Raw genomic sequence first — 27319 nt, 5'->3', positions numbered from 1 at the left:
TAGTCTGAGGGCTGTGAAGCTGAACTCGGTACGTTCATCTCATAAAACTAGTGTCCTCTTCCAAATTTTCTCTTCTGTATCTTGAAGCTGTTACTGTTCCTAGCCAAAAATTACTTGCTCTCCACCCCCATTTCAGCACTGTTATTTCATCTTCAACCAAAACTAGCTAAAATAACTCTAATCATCTATTTTTACTGTTTGAGTTAGGGAGTATTTACAGGACTCAATCTGCTGGTGAAGCTGAAGGGCTTGCAGAAAGGGAAAAGGAAAGGAGTTACAAATTCAGAGGGCAAAACAGCAGCTGAACACAATAATGTCATCAACTGGTGGAGGTGTTTGCACACCAAGCATCTGTCCATGGCCTAAAATGACTATTCTGTCTTAGGGATTTGTATTTTTGTTGGGGTTTTGTTTTGTTATACTGTAGGAACCCTCCTAATTGCTAATACAATTAAGAAAGACACTTCATAAAGAAAAAAACTAAATCCTGTGTTTTTTTCATTCTCTATTGGATTTGTGGAAGAAGCAGTTCGTGGCAAACAAGGAGGACAAACCTGGAACCTCTGCTGCATCCTGTCTTCTATTTAAGAAGATTTTTAATTCTACATATAAAGAAAAGTTCAACAACTTGTCATGTGGCCCTGGTAAATTACATAATCTAAACTTTTTACAATTTAATGTCTAAAATTAATCCTTTAATCCATATTTAGGTTCCTGTAATGAACTAATCTTAAATGTTATCTGCAGGTGCTCAGACATACTGAAAAAATTGTTAAATTATATACTTATTCTTATTTAAGGCACCTGAATTTGAATTTTTTGGTCATAATGACTTCTTCTTGGTGGTAATGAAGACTTTCATACATTTAAGGGCTCTTCTGGTGTTCATATAGAAATTTTAAATCATACTTCTTAGTAACAGCTGAACATTATGCTTCAAGCACCAAAAGAAGTACAAAGTAGCAGGAAGAAAATTCAAGCAATTTTTTTCCTATTCCGTGATATGCATTTTTAGTCAATTTTTTTTTTTTTTTGCAATGTTTGGAGGAACTTCTCTTCTCCCATTAACTCTGTATGGAGCTGAGTGACGCGTTTAGCACAGAGACTTGCTGAAGGTCATGGTATTGGGGGTAGAAGGCATAAACCTTCTTTATATACATATTGTGGCTGAACAAAAGGAAAAAAAGTTTATCCCTGTAGTTAAGGTTAATGAATTTAACTATTCTCTGCCTCTGGGATTACAGTTGCAAGGAGAACATGTCCTTAGAAACCTAAGCTTTTCAACAAGCTCCAATTATTTCAGAAGCAGCTGCAATAGATTCCCACCTGTCCAAGCTGCTAAAGTGTCCAAATGCTTTGACTCCCTTTCCCAGGTGCCTCCATCACTCTCTTCCCAAAGTTACAGGGCTGTCTTCCAGGAATAACCATGGGCTTCCAATATCTTCCCACAAGTAGAAGACAAAAAGGGAAACAGTACCGTAAAGCAGGAAACCAGGAGCAAACGTGTGCTGATTTCTTTTGTCATACCTTTGCTTCAGGTTTCTTCTTTCCATTTCTACTACAGAGGCACCATCCTGACTAGACCCATCAGGTGATGTAGGATGAATAGTAAGGGATTTGGTGACTAATTTTCTGTGGAACACTGCACACAATTTGTCAAGAGGGTGGAATTTGTGGTAGGAAGGGCCAGGTAAAATCTCAGAGCTGCACTCCCGAGTGCTGCCCATTATCTCTATCCCCAGGTCGGGCCACAGCACTAGCAGCTGAAGGACTGGCATGTCACAAGCTTTTGTCTCTGGAACAGAATTTCCCCAAGTGGCTGATAACAGGCTCAGTCTGTTCTGTGAGGATGTATTTAGAGCCTGCCCTGATACATTCATTATAAACAAAAGCCAAAGAATGTTAAATTTTGTCTCTAACAAAATGCTATTCTGGCTATTCAGATAAAACAGGTTTGGCTGGGGTTTTTTTAGATGCAGCGCTGACTTTGCTGTAGGAAATCTCACGTATTAAGGAAAGATCAATACCACAGCTAATGGCCTAAGGTATCAAAAAACCTCACTGGAGGAAATGAGAATGTTGTCTGGAAACCAGATGATGATAATCCTCAGGATAAATGGATTTAGAGATTTCCGAAGCCGTTTTAGTAAACAGAGGGCAGACTTAGGCAGTTATTTCAACAAGTTCCTTTACAAAAGAGAAAGAGATTGCTATTTTCCTGTTTGGTTTTAGTCTTGACATTGATGAGTCTCAGTGAATATTTATTAACCTCTTAGATGCAGAACAGACCTTTCGGTAAAGCACCCTCTTTATAGAGAAATCTTAGCGCTGGTCATTTTGTCTTGCAAATGTTGTCCTTGTACATGCTGTTGACAAAGGTTGGCAGAGAGCCATCAGTTTCCCTGGTGTCAAGCAAAGGCAGGTAGAAAACTTGTAAAGTACTCAAGGCAGAGCTCAGACAAGTATCACAAAGCAGAGATCCTTTGATTCTGCTCTCAGTTTCATGGCTGTGATCCAGAAGGCATCCAAAGAAGAGGAGTGTTCAGTGGGGCCAGTAAGACCACAAAAACAACCCTAGTGCCTGAGGTCCATCTAGCCCACCTAGCTCCATTCATCTTCTCTCTTATCACCCCTGCAAACACCTCTTTTCCAAGCTGGTGATTGATAGCCTAGGTCATGTCTTCTCCTGTGGAAGCTATTTCATGATTTAGTTCACACACATCATATTTTCTAGTTGTACTGCTTCCTCTGTGAGGATAAACATCCAAATAGAGCGCCCAAGACCTGGGAACTCGTGATACTTTTGCAGCTGCTTAGAAGCATGCTCTGTGTTGCTCCCTGTTCTTCACCATATCTTTTTGACCGTTGCAGAGTGCTGAGCTTATATGTTTCATTTTCTCCCTCCTTCAATAGAAGCATATGATCTAATTTACAGGACTTCGATGGACTGTGGTGTGTCAGTTAAACTCCCATCACTGACTGTCTGCGGACCCAGACCAACAAAAAGGTGAAACACATAAGTCTAAACCACCGTAAGTGTCAAAGCAGTTTACCTTGCAGTCAAAGCAGGATCAGCTAGGCCCATTCAGCTGACTTACAGTAATTCACTGAGCCTTCGCAATACAAAAATGTTTGAGGACATCCATTCAAAAAAATGGGTCTGGTTTTGTCTGCAGTTGACCTACCCTTCACTGTGGTGAGCCTTTGACTCGTTTCAGTTTCAGATATACAGAAATACCCACCAGGACTCCAGCTCTGAACTGAACAGCTCACGGTTCAACCAGCTCCATGCTATGACTCTCTCCTAGCCACCAACTTTTACCAGGTCTCTGTAGGCATGCATGGGAAGCAAGATGCAGAGATGAGATTTATTTCTGGAAGTTCACCCTGCCTTGTATCCATCATTCTTTCTTCTCCTACCATATGGCAAAAACATTGGCATCCAGGAAAAACTGCAATTAGGAAGAAGTCCACAGCTAGATCTTCAGTAGTGTCAGAAGGTACTTTGGAGAAGGCTGTGTCACAGGACTGCAGAAAAAGTCAGTTTGGAAGGGACCTCTGGAGGTTTCTAGTCCAATCTGCTGCTCAAAGAAAGTCTAGGAAGAGCAGGTTACTCTAGGCCTTGTTCAGATGAATTTTGAGTATCTCAAAGGATGGAGATCCCACTGTATTTTTGGGACCCTAGCTGACCGCTCTCATAGAGATTTTTTTCCTTTACACTGAGATAGTATTTCCTGTGTTGCAAGTAGAATTTGTTTCCTTTTTCTTCTGTTGCTGTAGGTCTTTAAGAAGAGTCTGGCTGTGTCTTCTCTACACACCCTCCTGCTACATACTCTTCCCTTCACCAGGCTGAACAAACCTGTTTCTCTCAGTTCTCTCAGTCTATCCTGCCATGCCCTGTGCCCCAGCTGCTGACCCACAAGGTACCCCCCTGCTAGACTCACACCCCCCCGCTAGACTCACCCCAGTTATGTCCATGCCTGTTTTGTGACTGTGCCAGTGTCCATACTGGATTCCCAGTGCTGTATCACAAGTGCCAAACAGAAGAGCACAACCCTTTCTCTTGACCTGCTGGCTACGTTCTTGCTTTCTGTGCAGCTGGCTTTTGCTGCAAGGACATGTTTCAGATTCACATTGAACTTATCATCCACCAGACCTGCAGCTGTTTTCTCTATGTCCTACTCTGTATGGATAGTTCTGGAAGCAGCAGCATCTTTCTGACAAACCCACCCTCATCCTGTAATTCCCTGAATCTCAGGCTGGAAGCATGCAAGGATGTGCCCAACTGCTGTCTACCCATGTGTATCCATAAAACGGCACACTGACTAGTCACACAGTAAGTATGTGCTGAACTCTCTGCACACCACAGGCACTCTGTGGTGTGTGCATACACCCACCCAGCCATGAAACAGAGGAGGAGACATTGATTTGTCCCCCCTTCAATTCCAGAAGAGGACACCTGGCCAACACAGCAGGAAATGAGCATCGGTGAACCCAAGCATGTCTCTCCGAAAGACATGCAGCTTTGGGTCAGTGTCTACTGATGACTGGAGAAAAGAATCCACCATTCAAAGGATCATATACACTTCATCTGACGTCTGATAAGCAAAACTTTGATAGTTTTGGTTCCATGTCATCTTCCAAACACTTTGCATTTGTTTGGGTTTTTGCTTGTTTTTAAAGAAGCGATAAATTTAAAAGGAAAAGAGGGCCTTTTGGCCAATAGCAGTTTTCTCTGATTGTAGTTCCACAAAGGCACCCTAAGACTGACTAACTCAGTTGTATGCGGGGGCGAGACTGACTAACTCAGTTGTATGCGGGGGCGGGGGGGGGGGGGGGGGGGGGGAAGAAAAGAAAAAAGAAAAAATCACTGAGAAGTTGGCTTCTCAGACCTTTCCATTTTATTAAATCCTTTCTGACCTTTGTCACCACTTCCCAATGATTTTTTTGTTTTTTAGCATGACAGAATGGTAAGAAAAATTCCCCTGCAGCTTTTTCTGTCCATTCTAAATATTTCTCATTCAAAAACATGTGTAATTTTTAACGAATGTTTGCCAGTCTTGATTAAGGGGAGAGGGAAATAATCTTGGAATAGTCCTTCTAATTTTACCCTTACAATCTTTCTTTTTTTTATTCATTTTGTTTGAAGGAGTTGAGCCTCAGTACAATTGATTTCTCAGCTCCCTTGAGTGGGTTCCAATGTTGCTGACAACAGAAAAATTGAATGATTTGTTGACTGTATCCATAGATGCAACAAACCTCACTCCATGTAGAAGTGTCACAATATCTTGCAACTTAAAGATGGTATTTTCTGCTCTCTGCTCATGAACTAGAAGGCTGATTAAAAAAAAAAAAAAAAAAAAAAAGAAAAATAAGAAGCAGCAGCCTGTCCTCCTGTCCTCCGCCCAAAGGGGTGTATCGGTGGAAATTAGGGGACACAGAGCTAGGAAACAGTAACTGGGGCAATGGGTTGCAGAAATCTCTTAGTTCAAGCAACACCCTTGTATTTACTTGCTAGACATGGGTCAGTGCTGCCATCGTCCAAGTGTACCACATCCTGCTGCCCACACGGTTACGGGGACAGTAATAACCCATCCTTCTCTGTCCCATAAGAGACCACTTTCATCAGCCAAGTTTTCTCTCAAACAATTAACATGATAATGTTAAATTCAGAGCAATTACACCTTGCCCTACTTAGCTTCACATCTATTTTCTCTGTTTGAGAGTTGCAGAAAGGTCTTTGTACATGAAAGCCTGTCTGCTTTTTTCCAGATGTCTCTGTTGGTCTAATAAATGGTATTTCTTCTCTACACTAACTTTTCCTTTTGTACATCTTTACAACTTTGTAGTTGTAAGAATACTATCACTACAGTATGTTATTATGGCTATTGTATTTCTGACTGAGTTGTGAAGTCAAGGATCTTATGGTCATTAAAAATCCCCCAACACTTCTTACAAAACTAGGAATGTTAGTCCAGATTCCCTGGCCCAGTGAGCACAATCTTTACATGTTTTTTCAGCTGAATTGTAGCTCCCTTTACTTTCTGTTGTAACTGTGGGTTGTTAAACAGCTGCCATGATTCCCCCCGCTCCCCCAAGAGATCAAGCAGCAAATGAATTATAGATATGAAACAAGCAGTCTTATACATGCATTACCCAAATCCTCTTACATGGGTCAGAATCATATGGTTATTGCTCTGACAGATCTTTGGAATAAAAATGCACAGACTTTGTGAGATGATCCCAGTGATCCCAGTGTATTGATTGCTATAAAGAAGACTGAGAGTCTTTGACTTGAAATAGAAAAGTATCAGACATCTGTGATTAATGATCAGCAAAACTAGAGTGTGACAGAGAGAGCTTTTAATTGATTCTATCAGTGTGCCTCTCTCTGTGTGTATATTTATGCACAGATGTGCATATGCAACATGTATGTGTCCCTATATAATATCTGCATGATGACTATGTGGCAAGGCTCTAAGAGCCCCCCGACACTGGGCGTTCCAGCTGCTGGGTCTGGGGGCCAGCTCAGTGCCAGCCCATGGCCTTGCCTGGCCATCTCAGGCTGTGTCTCACCCTGGATCCCCTCACTGGGCTTGATCCTGACTCCCACCCACAGGTTGACATCTTAGCCTGGACTTGACCCATTCGCATCCCGAGGGAGGTGTTTAGTGCTCAGGGCCAGGCTGGATGTGGCTTTAAGCAGCCTGGTCTGGTGGAAGGTGTCCCTGCCCATGGCAGGGGGTTGGGACTAGATGATCTTTAAGGTCCCTTCCAACCCAAACCGTTCTGTGATTCTATGATTTCCCTGGCTGCTTCCCAAGCCTGCCTCACTACTGGCTGGGCGATGGTGGTGATAGGTCCTGGCTGTGAGGTCCTGCCCTACTGCCCCAGGAGAGCTCCCATAGCCTCCAGCCCAAAGAGCAGCCAATCCACTCTGGACCCTGACACTGGGCTTGTCACAAAAATAGTAGAAATAGAAAATGAGTAAGAAAATAAGAATAAGAAAATAAGAATAAGAATAAAAGAGTAAGAATAAGAATAAGAATAAGAATAAGAATAAGAATAAGAATAAGAATAAGAATAAGAATAAGAATAAGAATAAGAATAAGAATAAGAATAAGAATAAGAATAAGAATAAGAATAAGAATAAGAATAAGAATAAGAATAAGAATAAGAATAGAAAAGAAAATTCTAAGTCCTAACATGGAAGAAAAAGAAATAGAGCAAGGGAGGGGGAGAGAGAGAGAGAAGGGGGAGAGGGAGGAAGAAAGGAACTGGGGAAGAGGGAAAGGAGAGAAAAAAGAAGAGAAGGAGAAAAAGAGAGAAAGAACTACAGAAATGTGCAGTGTGAACGTCTTACAACTACACTTAAATGTAGACTCCTCCAAAAGAAGAAACAAGGAGATGACAGTTAGGACTGAAGCTTGGACTCTGTCCAGAGGCTGAACTGACTTTGTCAGTCCTGTCCTATTTTGACCTTTCTTTTTTCAAGGGTAATTAAACACACCAGTTTCAGGTTGGATCTTGCTTCAACTAGTGATTCACCTCTGCTGACAAGGTAAAGAGCTACACAGGAGAGGTCCAAACTGGCTGCCCAAAAATCCATGTCCATATTGGTCTTATTTTATGTGACTATAATGCCACCAAGTAATTAGCAATAAAAATACTGTGCAAGAACTGTGTATGCCATTAGGATTGAGTAATTTGGTCTTTAACCCATCTAGCAGTTGCTGCAAGATGCACTAAGTGACTGAAACCCATATATCGCATTATAATAAATATTTTATAGATGACAACTTAGCCCAAATCACCTTCCATGACATTGTTTTTAAAGCCACTGACAGGTGACAGGGTGATTTTGGTGATTGGAAATTGGAAAGGAAATCTTCCATTGCCACGTTAAAATGAACCCATATCGATAACAAGAAGGATATTTCATTTGCTCCATGTCAAAAGTCAACAGTGCAATAAACTAGTGACCCTGCTTCAATTTCTATAGGTCAGGGGATGAAAAACCATTTTTTACCCACTTTGGGTGCCTATTCGCTATTTTTCACTCTCAGGGTGATGCTTACTTGTGAGAAAACTCTCACAGTGGACATCCTGCTATATTTGTTTTGTGGAGAGGCAGAAGACTTTGCTATTTAAAGCTATAAATCTGGCATTTTCATAAGTGCTGAAATTCACACCTTCACATTTCTTGCTAGATCCCTGCTATATAAGGTGAGCAAAGGTAACCATGCTGCTGATATTTGCGGTAGTCCTTCATCTCGCTCCTTTCAGGACTGTTCCCATGTACATAAGTACCCTCCATCTCTGACGTCTGAAGCCAGCTCCTTATCCATTCTTATGTGGCTGTGAGTGACAAAGCATCAAAGAAAGCTTCCTAACTGTGAAATTTATTAGACAGGAGAGCAGAGTCCTCTGGGGGAAGTGTTGGAACAACACTCCATCCGAGGAAGCTTTAGAGCTAAAGGGGATAAAATGTTGTGGGGGGAGATACAGTGTTAAATTATAGTCCTGCAGTGACAGGAATTGAGTGGATTAAATAAATCACCTACTTTCTTATTCTCCAAAATAGGGCAGGGAATGGGAAGAGCCTTCCCAGCTCATCAAGTGGGGTCCTCTGCCATCATGCTATATGACTTTTTTCATTATTTAATTGTATGTTTTATCTTTAAATCATTCAGGGTTCTTTCCAGCCCCCCCAAGGCGGGGGGGGTGGGGGGGTGGGGGGGTGGGGCCTGTGCCTGTGTGATTAAAGCATCTGGGTCATGCATTCAAGTACCTCTGCAGACATAAGTAGAAGGCCATGCTTGATCCTCTTAGAAATGGGTCACAACTATTCAGGCAAGAGACTCAAAGGCAACCTGAAATGACACCAGCCAAGCCATTTCCATTTGTGCAAATTTTACATGCCTGATGCAATTGATCTCTTAGGCTCGTAGGAAAAAATGAAACTTTTTTTCTTCAAAAGTAATAGATCTATTTGTACAATTATAGCTCAGTTAAAGCCAACTCATGACCAGAAGACTATCCCAGAGTCTCACTGTCCTCATGGCTAAAAACTTTCTTCTCCTTTTCAACTTAAATTTACTCATTCTTAATATTCTTTTGTTCTCTGGAAAAAATTTTTCTTTAGCTGAAACCACTTTTGCTTTTGACTGGTGTGTAGCCCAGTGCCCATTTATAGATCGCAGTCATGTTCTGTTATCCTTAATTGTGTTAAAATTAACAAGCCAAGCTGTCTTGGTGTAAGACAGGCACTTCCATTTCCCAGATTACTGTTAGAGAGAACGTAATGAACAGGGAATAATTGTTCATTGTCTTCTTAAAAACAAGAATTAGTTACATTAGAGGAAATAACAAGGATCAATTCAAAAAGAAGCAAAAGCTGATTGTTTTCCCACATCCTGTGAGTGCAGAGGGCCCTGCTGCCACAGAGATGCTGAAAGATCACTTTGGTTCAGAAAGCAAACTGCAAGCAAAGTGAGCAAAAGCAGGTATGGGAGCAAATCCAGTAGAGGGAAAAGTCTTCTGAAGATATTAAAGACAAAAGTAACACCTCTTGCTCAGGAAGCCTTTAAATTGAAATTTGCTGAAGACTGACAAGCATTTTGGAGGACTATTATGCATGCTTATTCTGTTTTACACTTCTTGTTAAGCTTTTACTCTTGGTCACCATCAGAGACAGGCTACTGCACTGCATATGCCTTTAGTCTGATTCTTTATGGCTTTTTGTATCACAACTAACTACCTGTTTTTCCCTGACCCTTACCCAGTTTGAGTGCATGATTCTTGCAGAAGCATAACCAGTATGGCAGTCAGAATTCCAGATGAGTTTTCATAGAGTCTAGTACAGGGCTATTAAATTCTTCACTCTTCCCCAATGAAAACATCTTCTCTGATACAATACAGGCTTGTGTTTTGAACTCATAACTTTCCTGTGATCAGTCACTATGTCTACCTCTTTGTCTTGCCAAGTCATGTCCCCAGCCATTGCAGAACTCCTTATCGGCCCAAACTGTGTGACTTTGCATTTTGAACTGCTGAATTTCATCCCACTGATGCTTCTCCAGCACTTACGATAGTTTCAGTTTCCCTGTATAATATTTCAGCTTTCTTTGAACTGATCATACCTGCCTGCCACTTCTGTGTGATCAGAAGACATCAGTTAATTTGTGTAACACACTGACAGTATCCTCATGAGAGCTACTGTGGTAATGGCATGTCAACATTACTCACACCCCCTGCCACCCTGTTCATACTCAACATAGGCAACAAGTAAAACTGTATTTCATTGGAAAACTATAATTAGTTAAAAGCAAAAGCCCATGATGGCAACAATCAGGTTTCCTTGAAGAATATAGTAGAGGAAATTGCTCTGATCTGGGGCGTCCCAGTCCTTCTCCTGAAGATAAAGCTGGCATTTGTAACCTAGGCTTCCGATTTCAGAGAGAAATCCTATCTCTGTCTAGGTTTTCCTCTGTATGTTTTGTGTGAAATTTTGCACATTGTTAATTTAGTCTTAGAGAAGGTCAGTTGTTGGAACCTCAGATTTTCATAGAACACAAAACCCATTTCACACCTGATTTTACTACTTCCTAAGCAAGCTGAAGAAGGATTTTTCATTACTGTACATATAAAGATGCCTTATAAAAAGCAAAGCAACTGTGTCTTATTTTATAGCATTTGTATTGTTTTTAAAACACCCTCTACCATCCCTTACAGCTGATTTCAAATCTCCTATTTTTGAATCTATAACCCTAATAAAATTCTAACTTTCCCCATATTTTCCCATTGTGTCCTTCAAAACTATCATTAGCCACATGCCTGAATTACTTTTTGTTCAAAGGAATTCATCAGAAAATGACAAGTTAAGGCTAATCAGTCAGCCTTTGTTCCCTCAAAGGCCTCCGGGTGTTGTTAAGTAACATCCCTTGTCATACTTTAGATAGCCCGACAGGCTGGAAAAATACCAAAAAATACTTTTTATAACTACAATGATAAACAAAATCTGCTCTAATGCTACTCTAATTGACTTTGGAGTCTAATACAACCCTCGGATTGACCTCTTTTGGGGCAAACATAGTAACCAGAGCTGTTATTAAAGTAACAGCCCAGGCTTAAATCTGCACACAGATTTCCAACTAAACATTAAACAACATTTGGTCTTTGAAAAACTGGGTGCTACAGTCTTCAGTCAGCTTCTGTCCCTCATCAGCTTTACAACACCAGGGAGATAAAGGACAAGAACTGGCTGGACATGACATTAGACAGGTGGAAAGCTGACCTATGCTTTCAGGGGCTGTTGCCCTATTAGCCAGGGTACCATCATTAAGAGTTTAAAACCTGTTGTAACTCACAGGAGTTCAAAGATGTTTCTTTTATTCCCACAAAGGTATTTTTACAGTGCTTTGCCTGCCATTTAAATTTTTTCACTCTGAATTTATTGCTTATTTCATCTGGTGTGCAGCATTAGCTGCTGATTGTTGCAGTTTGAGTTTCTTAGATTGTTAAAGCATCCAAAAATTGTTGTGCTGTACGTTATCCCAGTGAATGTAAATGTGTGATATTTCAGTTATGGTAGGATCAATAGTAATGAGACTACACATTTAAAAAGAGTAGTGTTAACTTTTAATCCTCATACAACCCTTAGAGGAAGATTTGCTAAACTGAGAAGCGCCTCCTGTTTCAATGAGACATCTTAAATATTCGTTCTCTTCTGAAAGCAATTTAAGGATTAAATATGTTAAAAGACCAAACTGCAAGTTCCAGTTTCTCATAACCATTTTTCATTACTATTTGTTCCTTACAAAACTGGCCCTGGGATAGACAGTCATGAAGGATCTGAGATTAGGGGAACATTCATAATAGTTTCTTCTTTGTTTGCTACCAGTTTGTTCATCCTGTAGCCTTGAAAAAGGCTCTTGAGATACAGTCACTGTTTGCTTTCTATATCTCACACTGGCTCAATCAGCACATTCAAATATGAAAAGCTCTCCTAACAAGACACTTATTAAAGGTAAAGTTAGAAGACAGTATACGTGCAAGGATGGGGACAAAGCAGAATCTGCAGTGGCTGGAGGTCCTTCAGTAGGGAAGGCTACCAGCCTGCATTGCAGTGCTGCATTTTCCCATGATCCCTGCACTTTCGGGTGTCTGGAGGCAACCATCGTCATGTAAGCAGCTGTTGAGAGCTCAGGCTTCCTCCAGCCTGAGGTGGAGACCGCAGGTGCTGCTATTTGTACAGTGTCCCAGCAAAAGGTGTAAGAACAGAACTCCAGCATGTACGATAATGCCCTATTGATTACAAGCACCTCCAAGGTAGTTTCCTTTTACACTGATCAGCAAGACTTTTTGAACAAGTGCGGCATTGCCTCCGTTTTCTAAGCTTTTAACTGGCATTTCATTTATGAAAATTAGTTTATTAATCTAGGCGAAATTTGCTGAAGACACAGCTGGTTAGGCACATGGATGTGTCTGTTCAGCAGCCGTGGATGGTATGAAGTCACAGCTTATCTGTGGGATACTTCTTTATGCATGGAGTTTGTCAAAGACACAATTATCCCTCCCCATTGCATGACATAGTGCAACCAAGACCTGAGGAAGGAATCTAAGAAAGAGAATTCTGCCCTGCTTAGTCCTGTGCTTCTGCGAACGACCTGCCTTCAAATACACAAATTGCTGCTGCTGAGGTCTCTTCTGTACATGGGTTTGGGCTGAACAGGGCTCAAAAAACGGGTTTCCCAGACTGTGTCGGGATGTCAACTACATGGAGAGGAGACCTGGGACAGGAAACCTATATTACACAGACAGAGACACATGGGCTTGGTTCCTCTGCACCACTGGAGATTTTTAAAAGAACTGATACTTTGCTAAAACAAACAAACAAACAAAAAAAAAAACCCAGAAATAATACACTTTTGAATTGTCTTATAGATGTAAAGCATCACTATAACAGACCTTTAGAGGATTATTTTTTCAAATTATCTTCGTATTTGGAAATCTTCATTTGTCAGTTCTGAGTCTTTTTGTGGGAAAACAGGTGGAATGTGTGTATGGGGAGGGAAACACCTGTTAACCTGTGAAAACTCACATTCAGGTCTTCATCTTTGCCTGGGCCTCTTCTATCCAAAACAGCCCTCACCAGATTACGACAGGATATTTTGGGTTTGCTTATGCTTCTTCTCATGACAAAAATACATACTCAAAATAAATTAAAGGCCATAAAAAAACATAGGTTGGAAGGGACCTCTGGGTTTTATTCAGTCCTGCTCAAAGCTGAGTCTCTCTGACTAGAGTATTTTATTTTTTTTATAGCCTAGAGTTGTTTTTTTTAAAAAAAAAAAAGTAGGGGAAATTCCTCTTTTTCTTGTTTGCTTCCCTAGAAATTTGAGTGAGCATCCAGCACTCATTAGTCAACAAAATTTGACTTCTTGAACTCTGGCTTGAATTCAACCCCTGAACCCTCAGCAAAAAATATCCACAGGCCCAGAAATCACAGGCAATAACCCTAACAGGACCTTTTTTCCTAACAGCTTCTGGCCAGAATCTTCTTCAGGAAAAGAGTTCCTTAGAAATGCCACACTACATCCAAACACAATTGAGGAAAGGAATTGGCTAGTGGCCCCCTCACTTCCATGCAAACATGTATATGTAGCTCCTGTTGAACAGACTATATAAAACCTAGGCAAAATAACAACCCTGAATTCAGGAGACCAACTATTTCCATTAATCACTGTAATAAAAAATAAAGCAAAATTAGCAACACCGTTTCACTCAAATGTGTCCTCAATACACACTGTCAACTCCACCTCCAATATTACTCAGACACTATTACTTTCACTATCGCAGGGTCTCTTAAACCGGTATCTCCTATACTGCCTTACAAAGGAAACTAACGAATCAAAGTACAAATGTTCTTGAAAGAGCTCTTTTAAATGAAACATTAGCTCAAAAGGCACTGTAGGACTGCTTTGGGCTAGAAGTTGACCTCCTGTTTGGAAAAATACAAGAACTGAATACCATAAATAAGCCTATAATTTGGGTTTAACAGAGGCCGTCATTTTAGGCTGCTGCAATCGTCTGTTAGAGAGAACCTTCAGGAGATTTAAAATGGGATCAATTCTGCTGTCACATAGTTAATAGAAGTGAATTATTGATTACTTATAAATTCCATGTGGAATTGGCATTTAACAAGGAAAGCTCAGCTATGTGATCAGATATTGGCTTCAAAGATGAATTGGCTTTTTAATACATATTTTAATTGATGCACTTCCAGTAGTGGATGGCTTCACAAAAATGCTAAGTCTTGCTCAGTTTATGTGAAGAAAGTAAACACACTGCACATCTGAGGGTAAACTCTGAGAGCTGCATCCTGACCACTTTCTTTGCAATTCCCGCTGCCTAACACATAAAAACAAAACAAGCTATGTGAAATCCACCTCTGAAGGACAAAGCACGTTCAGTCCCTTCTAACTTAAGCAACCACTAACAGCCATCACAGTCTTCTGGCAGGAGACTCACAAGCTTTGGAGTCACCTTTCTCAGCTTTGTCATTCCACGACAAATTCTTTTGGTTCAAGGGAAATTTCATACATAGATTTCAATAGTAATGCCACTAGAGCTGCTATTATCACTCTGAGCAGTAATACAGGTAAATACAGCCACTGCAAAACCAGAAAAATAATTCTTACATGCATCTCATGCTTATCAAATCTCATCATGGCATACTATGATTAATCTCTTGCAGACAGTTTCTTTAATTCTCATTTAAAGGTAAACATCTGTATTTGTTCATAGTAAATAAATAAGTACTTGCACTAGCTTACTTGTGACACAACTGAAAAACGATAAGCCATGAACAGATAACATTTAGTTTTGTTCCTCTCCAGATCAGACATTTCAGAAATCCCATGCCAGATGAGCTGTATTTTGTTTGGCGGTTAGAGCTTATTCACAGGTTACTTTTCACTGTCTTTTGATCCCATTTTAAGGACTAGGTCTAAAGCTGTTTCTGAACATAGACATCTTGATGTCTAGGGTGTTGGTTTTGATAAAAATCTTCCTGCAATTAGCCTGTCATCCTCATTTATTACTGTCGCTGAGTAGAAAGCATGAAACTTGCTAGAGTTCCTACACTCTTGCATATTTGCAATCCCCTCACATGAACATTTCAAGTAAAATGGGGAAAGAAGGGTGCAGCCAGAGAGAGAAACTCATTCCTGCAGTTGATTATGGTATTCAGAAAAGTGCACTGGGATGATCTAGGAACAATGGTTAATGTTGTTGCCTGTGTCTTATTCCTAACCACAGTCTCTTTCTTCAGGAAGGTGAAATTAAAAATTTCTTTAGTCTTCTGCTCCTCTCTACCTACTTATTACATTTCATTAGTAAAGCATAATATTGCATAGTATTACTCTAGGAGTAAAACTTGCATGTCTTTTCTCCTAGCCTATGTTTTGTCATGGCTATGCTGCCTTTCCAAATGAACATGCCAGATCTATGAGATTCTCCCTACATCCTCTGTTCTGATTGGTTGACCTCAGAGCCAAGCCATGAACGTAAGTATCCTGACACCCACTTACAACAAGCTCTTCCAAAGAAGCTGCTTAAAGCCACTGACAAAATGAGTCACTAGACCATCATCAGGATGGTGGCTGCAGGGAATGAATGAAACAAATTGCTTCTAGTAGTTGCCATTGTAGTTCAGGTCAGAACCATGGGTGAAGCCTGAGATGAAAAGGTGAAGAGGAACAACCGAGCAGCATGCATGATGTTGTATGGGTACAGAGGTGACAGAGAGGAGCACCTCCCTACATTCGCTCCGAGAAGTGCAGCACAGCCTCACTCTGGAGTGGTCTGGAAGAGGAAGGTCTAAGAGGGTCTGTTGGATCTCCTAGTATGATTCAACAGTGGTACACAAGAATAAAGTCACTGGGTCAGTCCCAATCCTACCGAGGAAAAATTAGTAGCTATTCTGATAGGTGCATGGTGGCCCAACACAGGAGGTCACATGAGAGCTGGTTCCTTGCCATCTTCAAATTTGTGGTACAAAATATGGCACTGAGTCTTCCTGGAAAACTCAGAGGAACAGAAATTAAGCTGGTAGCTTCTGCCCTCTGTCCTTTTCCCTAGTTCCCTTTTCCCTGAGAAAGTCCTCTTTGAGACAAGGATGAGGCATCCTTGGAGATATCAAAAACGTTTCCTTAATGAAGGACCCTCATGAAGGACTTTTGTCAGGTATTCATACCAGGCATACTATTTTCTTTAATAATATATACAGACATGCCATCTGGAAATGCCACAGAAACTGCACGACGCTTGAGTGATTTGCCCACCCAGAGGACCAGCCTAGGGTCCTGCTCTGAGCCTTTGCTCTGGCTGTCAGCCCAGGTGAGGGTTTTGTTCTGGGTGTTGAATGACTCTGCTGATACTGCCCACAAACCAGGAAGCAATTGCTTTTTTAGCATGCTTTTTGCCTGATGTTAAGTAAAGCACTGTCCATAGCATTGAATAGCCTATGGAAATATTTCCTCTGTGTCATGGTTTCATGTATCTTTTATTAAAATTTTCCAGAAGATAAACCACAGGTATTGTCACTTGCTGTGAAAAAATATGGGTAGGAAATGCACCTTGGGATTTGTTTTTTATTTCATGTTATTTTTCTTCCCCTTTTAACAACCAGGAAGAAGAGTAGCCATGTGAGTTCAGCTCCTCTGCTCTCCTGTAATCTACCCTTTGATGTAACCAACCAGCAAAAACATATTTCTAATCAAATATAGTCTCCAATCCTTAATCAGCTCAGCTTTAAAATGCAGATCAATGAGATAAGAAAGAGCTGATTTAATTAGCCCAACCTCAGCAATGTTACAGCATATTCTCATTTACAGAAATAATGGGGAGCAAGAGGAAAGAGATTCATCATCATGAAAAGACTGGGGAAGGCAGAAGAAAGCAGGATATTTCCTATGTTAGCAGAGGCTGATTTTCACTCTGGCTAAAGAGGCAGCACATGCTTTATGAGCCATTTAACAACACTTAGGCCTTGCGCTTTGTCCTTTAGCCTAAGGATGAATTTCTTTCACTATGTAGCAATACCTCTGAAAATCATCACTCTTGGGTTTAATTGATGAACCAGAGACAGCTCCCACTACTTGGTGAATAAAGAAGAGGAACTATGGCAGGCAGGAGCACAGCATTAATGCATATTTAAATAGCTGCTTGGGAAAACTCACCACATGCACTTCACACATTGTATGCCTGGTCAGGGACTCCTTAATGGAGAGGCACTATGCTTTAATGGGGACAGCACAGGGTGTGCTTCCTCACCCTGCTGCTGCCTTCTGTGTGTCCACAGGCAAGTCAGTTCACTCCTTGCATTTGTTTGGTTTGGTTGGGTGGTTTTGGGTTTTTTTTTGGGGGGGGGGGGGTGTTTTGCTTTCTTCCTCCATCTCATTAGGATTTGGAATTTCCTGCAGGGTAAGCCTCTTCCCCTCCAGTGCAGGTATCCCCCAGAATGGGACCCTGGCACAACTGGAGCTCCAAGATATGGCTGTACAGCTACTCAAAAAGCAAAACCAGTGCAAGTTCTCAGCTTGCTCTTCCTCCTTTGTGTCTTCAAAGCAGCAGACCACTACCTCCACCAGCCGTGTATAACCTGAACTCCAAGTGCTCCTCCACTCCCCTGGAGCATGGGACTCACTGGACCGGATTTGTCCAGGTTTGGTTGATGAGAGATAGGAAACACTGACACCACCACGCAGAGCACCCAGAATACTTCCACAGCCACAGCAATCTTGTAGAAACCTCAAGAAGAGGAAAAACAGATGAGTAAATGTCCAGCTGGCCCCAGCAGTGGACTTGGGCTGAGGACCTGAACCTTTGTGTGGTAGGCCTCAACATTTTCACTGTTGTGCAGTCAGGCCTAGTCCACACAGATAAGGGTACGTCAGCTCCTAATTTGAGTGCTAATTCCAGGGATGAAGTTTAGTTTCATGCCCATCCATCACTGTGAATGGAGCTAGCTCGTGTCATCCACATTTGGCAGTGACTGCCTGAGAGATAATTGCTCTTCACTAAGGGGAACTAACAGCAGCTGGGATAACCCTCAAGCCCTTTCTCCTCAGGGATGGGAGCACCAGAGGCAAAGCAATTAACAGAGCAATTAAGCCACTAGCCAATCATCTCTCTCTTTTTGTTTGTTTGCTGGGGTTTTTTTTCCATCTTCTCAGACTTGTGCCACTCTCCAATGTGTCTAAAAACAGCAAGAAAAGATCCTACTCTCTAGAAGGATTAGTCTCCTCGGTGAGTGGGGCTGAGGTTGGGCTGTAACCTGCATTCCTGTCCCTTACAAGAGCCCAAGGGCGCACCTCTGTGCTGCATGCTACCTTGGGGAGTGATGCCTTACAATGCTCTGTGCTGCTCCTCTTGCTGGGCATCTTTGGTGTCACAGGTGACCTTCAAGGTTGTAGACACACATCTGTTTGGGGGCTAGGTAGGTGGAAGAGATGACTGCCTACAACTCAGCCCCAAGTGGAGACATACTAGCCTCCTCACACCTCTCCTGCCTGACAAACTGTTTATGTGATCATCCTCTGGCATGCTTCACTAGCAATGAAATGGGTTAGAAAAAAAAAAAAGCCTACTGTTTGGACTGATGGAGTTGGGTCTACAGCCAAAAACTCATCATCAGCCTGGGCTCAATGGACACAGCTTGGCTACTTTAAATAGAACCAGTGCCGTTGCAGTTCCTGAGAGCCAAGAGACAACAGTGGTAGTTGAGAGCTTTTCTCTTCCCTGCATTCTTCTCCTCTCCACAAGGTTTGTCTCCCAGAAGATGAATCAATCTTGTCATAAAGATTAGACTAGCTATCCCAACTCTGTGGCTTCATGATAAAGGTTTGCAAAAAAGATATTGAAACAAGTTCAGATACATGAAGGTTTCTTAGCTGGGTCTATAGCTGATGGTGTTCATCAACCCTAAAAGTGAAAGTTAGGTTTGGTAGAATATAAAGACACAAGAGTAGAGAAGAAAACTCTGTTACAGTCAGCCCGTGTGAGCCCCTCAGCCCCACTCCTGCCTCCTGCCCCGTCTCCCTGCTCCAGCGCGGGCCCTGCCCCGGGCTGCAGCCCTTCAGGGACCCCCTGCTCCCGCCGGGGCTCTCCAGGGCCGCAGCTCCTGCAGGAAAGAGCCCCCAGCTGCGGCCTGGGGCCCTCCCCGGGCTGCAGGCTGGGGCTCTGCCCCGGCGGGGGCTCGCCAGGGCTGCAGGGGAGCCCTGCTCCGGGCCTGCGGCACCTCCTGCCCTCCTCCTGCTGCGGCCTGGGGCTGCCTCTGCTGCTGCTCCCCCCTCGGCTGCCTCCTCCTCTGCCTGGGCCGCCTGTGGCCCTTGCGGAAACCTGTTGCCCCCCTCCCCGGCGCCCCCGGCTTGGCTGAGGGGCTCAGCTGTGCCCTGCACAGAGGTGGCCCCAAGTCCCGCTGCATGCTTAGCTTATGGCAGACACTGCCTGCCGCTCAGTGCTGCAGGTGGGTCACCGGATCCCTGAACATGAACCAGGAGCTGCAACCACAAGGCGAGAAAAGGGAGGAAGAAAGCAGTGAGTCCCACGCTGGGGGTATTCATCTTCCCATGAGAAACCACCACAAAAGCACTGCTGGGGCTTTAGAGGGCAGAGGCCATGAGGGTGACAGCAGGGGAACAACAGTGTGAGAGCAACAAGAGGGTAAAATATATCCTAGAGGCTCTGGGAAATGCTGCTCCAGCAGCTCGGGTCAGGGCACCGCGCTGCAAGGGGAAATTGGGCTGTGGAGCCTGAAGACCTTCAGTGACACTAAAGGCCAAGGCCCCTTGGCACTGGGGAGGCTTGTGATGGCACGGGCCTAAGGTAGTTCCCCCCACCTCATCCAGAAGCTGGGCCCTACATTATACAGGCCTGAAGTACATGAGGCCAGGCTGCCAACCCTACCAGGAGGCACTGCGTTTGTTCCTCCAGATAGCCACCTTTAGTGCCAGATCTTAGATTTAAGTCCCCAAACAGCATCTTGGACAGCCAAAGAAAAATCAGCTTCCTTTCCAAGCCTTGAAATAAAGCTCCCCATCAGTAACTCCTCATCGTCAAGAAATCTGCAGAATAACACTCACTCTATCCTTAGCACCTGAAGCCTGCACGTCCCTCCATTTAGAGGATGCACAATGCTTTTGTTAATTAGAGCCTTAGTTTAATATGAGCTGTCAAAGTTCACTTAACTTCAATTAATTGTTTCTCCTGAGCTTAATTTCTTTAGTTAAGTATTGATTAATCATTGCTTAATTATGCCAGAGTCTCACTGGGTGATATTTCAGTCGCACACCGCAGCAATGCATTGCTTTCTAAAAATACCCTAGGAATCATCAAATATCTTATGCATTGCTATTATTGGGATGACTTTTAATATTTATCTTTTCATCCCTTATGTTCCAAAATGTATATTTAACATGTTGTGTTTCATTTCAGTGGTTTACAACTCATTTTTCACTGTGAGAGTAGGTTTTATACCAGAGTTTTGCATTGCATAGTGTGGGGAGAAATGGCTTAGTGTCTGGCATCCAGCTTCCTCTGCCAGGAGGAGGGATTAGGGACCCTCAGCAAATGGTCTGTACTGTGGCAGAATACTAACACATTTAAACAACCAGAATATCGATCATGTGGGGTTTTTTACTTTTTTTCTTTTTCTAGTTGGCATACAACATCAACCCAAATACTATCTGTATTTCCCCACAAATACTACCCGTATTTCCTCTGAACTACAATGTCAGACCTTGACTTATGAATACGGCCTTCAGAACAAGGCATCTCCAGTGTGAATTCTCAGTCCGTTCTGCAATATCAGGAAGAAGAAAGTATGAAGTCCTCCATCTCTCTGTAATGCCAGGTTGGATTGTAAGTATCTTAATTTTCACAGCTAAATAAACTATTTGTTTTCACTGAGGTCTCTCTTGAACATAGATATTTACCCAAATCAGATGTTAGATTTGATCTGTAGTGAGAAATTAAAAAATTACTTTTTCCCCAGCAATAATTTTCCTGGAGTCCATTTAGATGTCTAATTTTGCCTGCTTATAGAAACATTTTTTTAATATTTTTCTAAATGACAAGGAGTCGCTCCCCAGAGATCGTTTCTTGGCTTGGCGTGGTTTTATCACAGTCAAGGGTTAACTTTCTTCCTTCAGTACATATTCACTTTTTCAGAGATGTCTAAAGCTACTACTACTACTAAAAATTCGTTTTTTACATGTACTATGCTATAGAAGTACTAAGCATTATTTACTACTGTCATCCCAGATGCTCGAATGAGCACTGGTAGGAATATGCCATAAAGAGAGTCATCAAAATGACATCCTTTTCTACTACATTTCACCTGCTTGGGGGGTGTAAACATCTGGCATCTTGGGAATGCACATCTTTGCTATATGAAAAACAAGATAAACTGGTAAAAACATTGTTTATTATATAGATCATGAAAAACACTGGTGTTCTCTGATGCTGAGTGACACAATACAATAAATTTTCCAGAAAGGGATGGATGAATTAGTCCAGGTAAAAAAAGTACTGACACAACCATTGCTCAGAACCTGAACAAGTGCTAGTCAAAACAGTTCCAGAGTTCAATTAACCTGTTCTTTGTTATTAACTTCTTATCACAACTCTGCATTTCTGGATTTTGACCACAAACAGAAACTAGAAGCCCTGCTTCCATAATATAGCTTGCTTGTATTAAATTTATAGCAATACTCAGCCAAGAAGCTGAAAAGCAAATCTGTTGTCATGACTCTCATTACAACTTCATCTAAACACTGTATCTGAGTCCAGGTCACTACTATTGTAGGTGCTGAACAAACACGGTCCTGCCCTGACATGTTCAGTGGAGAAGAAAAAAAAAAGAATTGGAAAAAGGAAGTTTTACCCTCCCTGCTTTCTGTAAAGGAAACTGAAGCATTGAGACACAATGTGCAAAATTTCCCAGTGTGATTTGGGGCCATATTCATTAAAGTGATTAGTCATTGATCTTAATTACAATCCCCAGGATCCTGTCACATGGAACCCAAACTCTGTTTCTGGAAGTCTATGACAGCAACTGGATGCACATCCGCAACTTATCGTGCTAATGCCTAAACACAAAAATGTTCCAATTTCATCAGCTTTCCTGGCTTCAGCCACATCCTCATTGCTCACTATTATTTATTTATATTGTAATCAGACTTAGCAGACACAGTCATCAACCACAGCTGTATCAGAGGCTTTACCAGCACAAACCAAACTTCTAAATCCAAGTATTTAGATGAGACCACTGAGGAGAACAGATAGTTAAGAGGGAAGTATGAGTTTATCAGGCAATCAGCCTGGTCAGAAGGGATCAGATTTCTTCCAGTCCCCTACTGTAGACTAAACCTAACCCAATTAAGAATAGGAGAGGTGGCTAAACGTTATACTGTTCTGAGTGTTTAAAACATTCCTGTTCACTCTACCAAAGAAGTACACACAAGGTCCACAGCAGCTCTTCCATCTGTCACATCCATGTTGCAAAACAGAGCACAATACCATACAACCTTATACTCAGCTATCTGCTGGAGTTTGGAAGTTTTATCTCCCACTGCATAAATAATGTGACATGTCCCCATTAAGATAATTTTTAAAAAGATAAATAAATAAAAATAAATTAAAAGTTCCAAGGCTTATTTCTTTCAGCATATCTTCAATTGAACAGAATCATGTAGCTCCCCAGACTGGCCTGCCTTATGTCCTCTCTGCTCAGGTCTCTGAACCGCTTTCTTTGCCCTTCCAGTTCACCTGAGAGAAGAGAAGGGTAAAAAATCCCTACTTTTGCTTGCAAACACAAACACTGAGAGTGGCATGTGGGAAATCTGCAGCTCTGCTATGGATTTATGGTCTCTTGGGATCTGGGGTCTGCAAGGTTGGCTGGATACAGGATATGACATCTTGTAGAGGAAATACTGTGATTTGTTGGGAGAAAATCATTCAGGCATGAGAGCAGAGAAAGAAGTTGTAAAAGTCGAAGAAGGGTCCTTGAGGGACATCAGCAGTGCCAGTATGTATGGGTTCAATGTGTAGTCTCTTTTCTTGGCACATTTGCTTTGGACGAAACCATAATAGCAACTTCTCAGTTTAGACAGGTAAATGTGCCTGTTAGAATATTTTTCCTAAGATGCTTTTGTTATTAAAAAAAAACAAATAAAAGCTGCAGGTCACCATAACTTTGTCAGACTTCCCATCCTAATGTTTTTGTTCCATTTTGATTGACACTGTGGAAATTGTTGTAGTGCAATTTCCTTCCTTGGTTTTGAGCAAAATAATTGCTTCATATGGATTTTTCAGATTGTTGATAACTAAATTAGTGGTTCTTCTGTAGTTGTTTTCCTTTCTCTATGTCTGTCTTTCACTTTAGAGGGGCTACAGTTTTATTTTTAATCCTGCTTTCCTAGTAATAGCAGTATTTTCATGGCTGGGGCAGAGTGCTGGTTTATGGGTGTTCTAATAAAGCTTTCTCAAGCAGACTAAAAGGAAAAGAAATGCAGATAAATTCTGAGGGAGCAGATTCTGCCTACCTCAGACATATTATGTGACTCTTCATCCTTTGAGTAGTCTCATTGATTTCAGTGGAAGAAGAAGTTATTGAAGGATGTGAATAAGATGTCAGAACTTTCCCCTAAATATTTCACTTGGCAAAGAAAGCAATGCTGAAAAAGATAACAGAGCCCAAGCTGCAGCAGGATGCAAGATTTGCAGTGACAATAAGAACTGGATAGCCTTTTGCTTTTTTGTGATGGTGCCATATTATTGAAAGCATTTAATAAACAGCATTAACTGTGTCTGAATTAAATGAAAGACTCTGTTGTACAAACTGAGAGCCTTCTTATCCTTGCAGCACCACAAATAATTCAAAGAAGTCTTGAAGTACCATGATAATGGCACAACAAGATGGCTATCTCTGTATTATTGTTTTTGTGTACCTCAAAGAATGCTCTGCAGGAAAAATAATGTTGCATAAAAACCCAAACGCATCTCCTTCAACAAAGCAGACAATTAAAATTATCCAGAAGTTGAGGAAAATATGAGTTTAAAATATTTTGCAGTATGTTTTCCTTTGAAAGTCTACGTTGCCCTTAAAACAATTTTATGGTGGATATTGTGGGCTCTGGATTAACATAAATGACTGATTAAAAATCTTTACAAGGATGTTAAGATTAAGGACACAGCTCTTAAGTTCTACAAATGCAAAACTGGTTTCAAAGGAATAAAGTGATGACAATGGATGTCCATGAAACAGAAGTAATGTATTCATAAGGCTCTTTTTCAACAGTCAAGACATAAAGTGACAACAACTGAAGTTGTCATCTGTTTTAAAATTGTTTAAATTAAAGATTATGGGAAGAACTGAAAAGGGAAAGAAAGAAATACAAGCCAGCTGTACCTGTGGTGTGATTACACTGTCTTCAGTATAGAGAAGGCACTGGTTGGTCGGCTTTTATGATTTAATTTTGGATATACATGAAGTAAAGAGAATGTGGTTCTGAATGAACGACTGGAAAGTGTACAGGGCAAAATCTACCTGATTCTGTGCCAGCAAAGCTTGGGGGATAAAAAAGGGAAAGAAAGCATGTTATTCTGTATGACATTATAAAAGAAATAATAAAAAATAGGTATGCTCCAAACCCATGGAAGCACAAAACACTGGGCAGCACTGTCTCCCAGATACTCTCACCTACCCCAGAATAATTCTGTACCTTTTCTAGGTGTAGAAATTCGAGTTCCTGCTAAGGCGGGGCTTCCTGAAGCCTTGCACAGTCCCAGAAGCACTCAGGGTGCAGGTGAGGTGGGACTGCCTGACCCTCATTTCTCCAATAAACAAATCACTGGACACAAAGCAGGAAAAATTCCAAATGGTTTGTGCCTGTCTTCTGCTCAGGCAGAGAGGTGCGTCCCTTACACACATGGAGTCATATGCCCATATACATACCAGGGTAGAAACGTCAGCAATATATGACATGGGTTACTCCATATGAAGAGACACCGAAGTATAGCATCCACTTATTTGCCATCATACCTTTAAATCAAAGCTAAACGAGGTGAAAACCAAAAAGATTTTATAAACTCATAGGGCAAATTGAATGGATAAACTAAGATGATTCAACATCCTATATTATCCTGGTGTGTTAGAGTTGGCTATATATAGTAAGTTCATGGCCATTTTGAAATGAGTGGAAAGGTGAATGCTTCCATTATGATTACTTGTCTAAAAGAATACATGCCAGTAATCCCTCTTCTGCCCTTCCTTAGCATTTAATTGCAATATTCTAAGGTTAACAATGGGGAAAATGCTATGTACTTTTCAGGGAAAACTGACTATGCTTTTTTCAGAGATAAATTACTTGGAAACAGAGTATTGAAAATGACTCCTTAATGTAGATGTCCCTGTTGGGCCAGGTTAAAGGATGGGTAGGCATACTTGCACAGAAAGCTGCAACTCCTGCAATCCCATGACTGGAGGAGAATCTCAGCTTCTCTCTGTCAAGTTGAAAGGAAAGATTCAGTAGAAAATTTTAGCACATCTGCTTGGCTGGGAAGAAAAGTTCCAAGAAAATAACCTGACTGTGTCTGCTAACGTGCCTAAATGCATAGCCAGTCTGAGACAGCAGCTCAGATTCGGGTCACCTGGCATGTCCTTTTCCATAGGGTCTTAATTCTATGTGCAGCTGTCCTCAAGGGCCTTTAAAAAGCTAGTCCCCATCTTTCCTACCATATGACTGTGTAACAGAAGAGGAGAAAGAAGAGAAGGAAGGATGCAGGAACAGATTCTCTTAACACTGAGAATTTCTCAGCTGCCACTTCTTCCTTCTCTGGGAAGTCTCTCCCAGCCCACCTTTACAGTGGGTGTGAAGAGCAGGACCTTTTCAGTGGAAAAGCATAGCTGTCACCCAAAAATAAGGTCATAGCTACAAAGTCTAGTTCTAAACCACTGTTTAGGAGTGGGTTGAACTACTTACGAAGCTAGACTCAAGTCACATTTTGTTGCCCAACTTTGTTATTTGGCTTCTGGAGCACCCTTTGCACAGATCTGGTGATCTAGCTGATGGTTCTGAGTAGGAAATCACAGGTGTAGCCTTAGCATTACAGTATATCCAGGGACCAATCTGCTGTGTGGCTAGACAGTGTCACTCACCTGTCAATTTGACTGATTTGAGGCAGACAAGGTAGTCTGGGCTACCTCTTCAACTTCATCTATTATACAGATTCATGGACAGTCCAGTCTTGAGCTTGGTTACGGAAACAAGAGTGCTGATGAGAGGCTATCATAACTTATGTCCATAATCTGGTGGCCTGAACGGAGTTGCATCTTGCAAAAGCAAAACAGAAAGAACCTTTCAGAAAGTACCTGAGAGCACCTGCATGCACAGCAGAAGTCGTAGCTTTGTAGGGACTGCTCATGAGTCTGAACTTCACAGCTGGGGAGCATAGTGCCCATGGAAGAGCAGCCTGGCAGTGGTCCACCCATTCTGGGTGTGACTAAAGAGCTGAATGAACTTCTCAGGTAGACCCAAAGAATATTTTCCACTGCTTATGGATCTGGAAGAATGACCACGAATTCATTTTAAAAATTGGTTTTTTTGCTCCTGGTCTCTCCAGAGAAAAGGAAAGATCAAAGCACTTTGGAAGACAACCTGTTTCCATGTTCCTTCTATGCCTCATTCACAGGTTCAAGAGGATCAGACAAACCTTCTGGCTTTTCCATTCTCCTCTAGTACCTAATTACAACATGTTGTGTCTTCTTTTTTTGCCTGTCATCTTTTGAGCAGCTTCTCATGAGAGATTAAAATCATTTCTATTATTTATAACAGTTGCAGTAAATTTTAGGGTAAATCAGGAGGCAATTGGACAGGAGTATGATGTTTCCTTCCTTCCTTGAGTTAGGGCTGTGGAATATGGGAAGCCGATATTAGGTTCTGGCAATTTAAATCTGTTTAGCAAGGTTCTTAATAATCTCTGCATGTATATCAGAGAGAACTTTTCGCATATTGCTTTAAATAATTCAGGACTGCTCCAATATTGTATTAAATAATTCAAGAATAGGACGGGCTTTGTGATTAATGATGTGTACCTGGAATTTCTGCAAATACAGCAAGGAGTCAAAGTATGCTCTAGATACAAGTGTCCTGGCACCAGATCCCATTTACTCTTTGCCAAGGCAATAGTATGTATTAGGAAATTGAAAAACGCCTGCTATTCAATGGAAAACTGACTTAGGCCAATGGTTAAT

The 27319-nt window shown here is 41.6% G+C and overlaps 1 long non-coding RNA gene across 1 annotated transcript; it reads left to right on the top strand.

Annotated features, from left to right (window-relative positions):
- The first annotated feature begins 3950 nt into the window (after positions 1 to 3950).
- On the top strand, positions 3951 to 4792 carry LOC130146207 (uncharacterized). The gene is made up of 2 exons (XR_008820788.1): positions 3951 to 4336; positions 4450 to 4792. It is a non-coding gene; the product is annotated as an uncharacterized LOC130146207 (long non-coding RNA).
- Positions 4793 to 27319: the final 22527 nt, after the last annotated feature.

Source organism: Falco biarmicus, chromosome 3, assembly GCF_023638135.1.
Source record: "Falco biarmicus isolate bFalBia1 chromosome 3, bFalBia1.pri, whole genome shotgun sequence".
Classification (NCBI taxonomy): Eukaryota; Metazoa; Chordata; class Aves; order Falconiformes; family Falconidae; genus Falco; species Falco biarmicus.
Note: the sequence above shows the minus strand (reverse complement) of the source record. Positions and strands in the feature narration are given on the sequence as shown.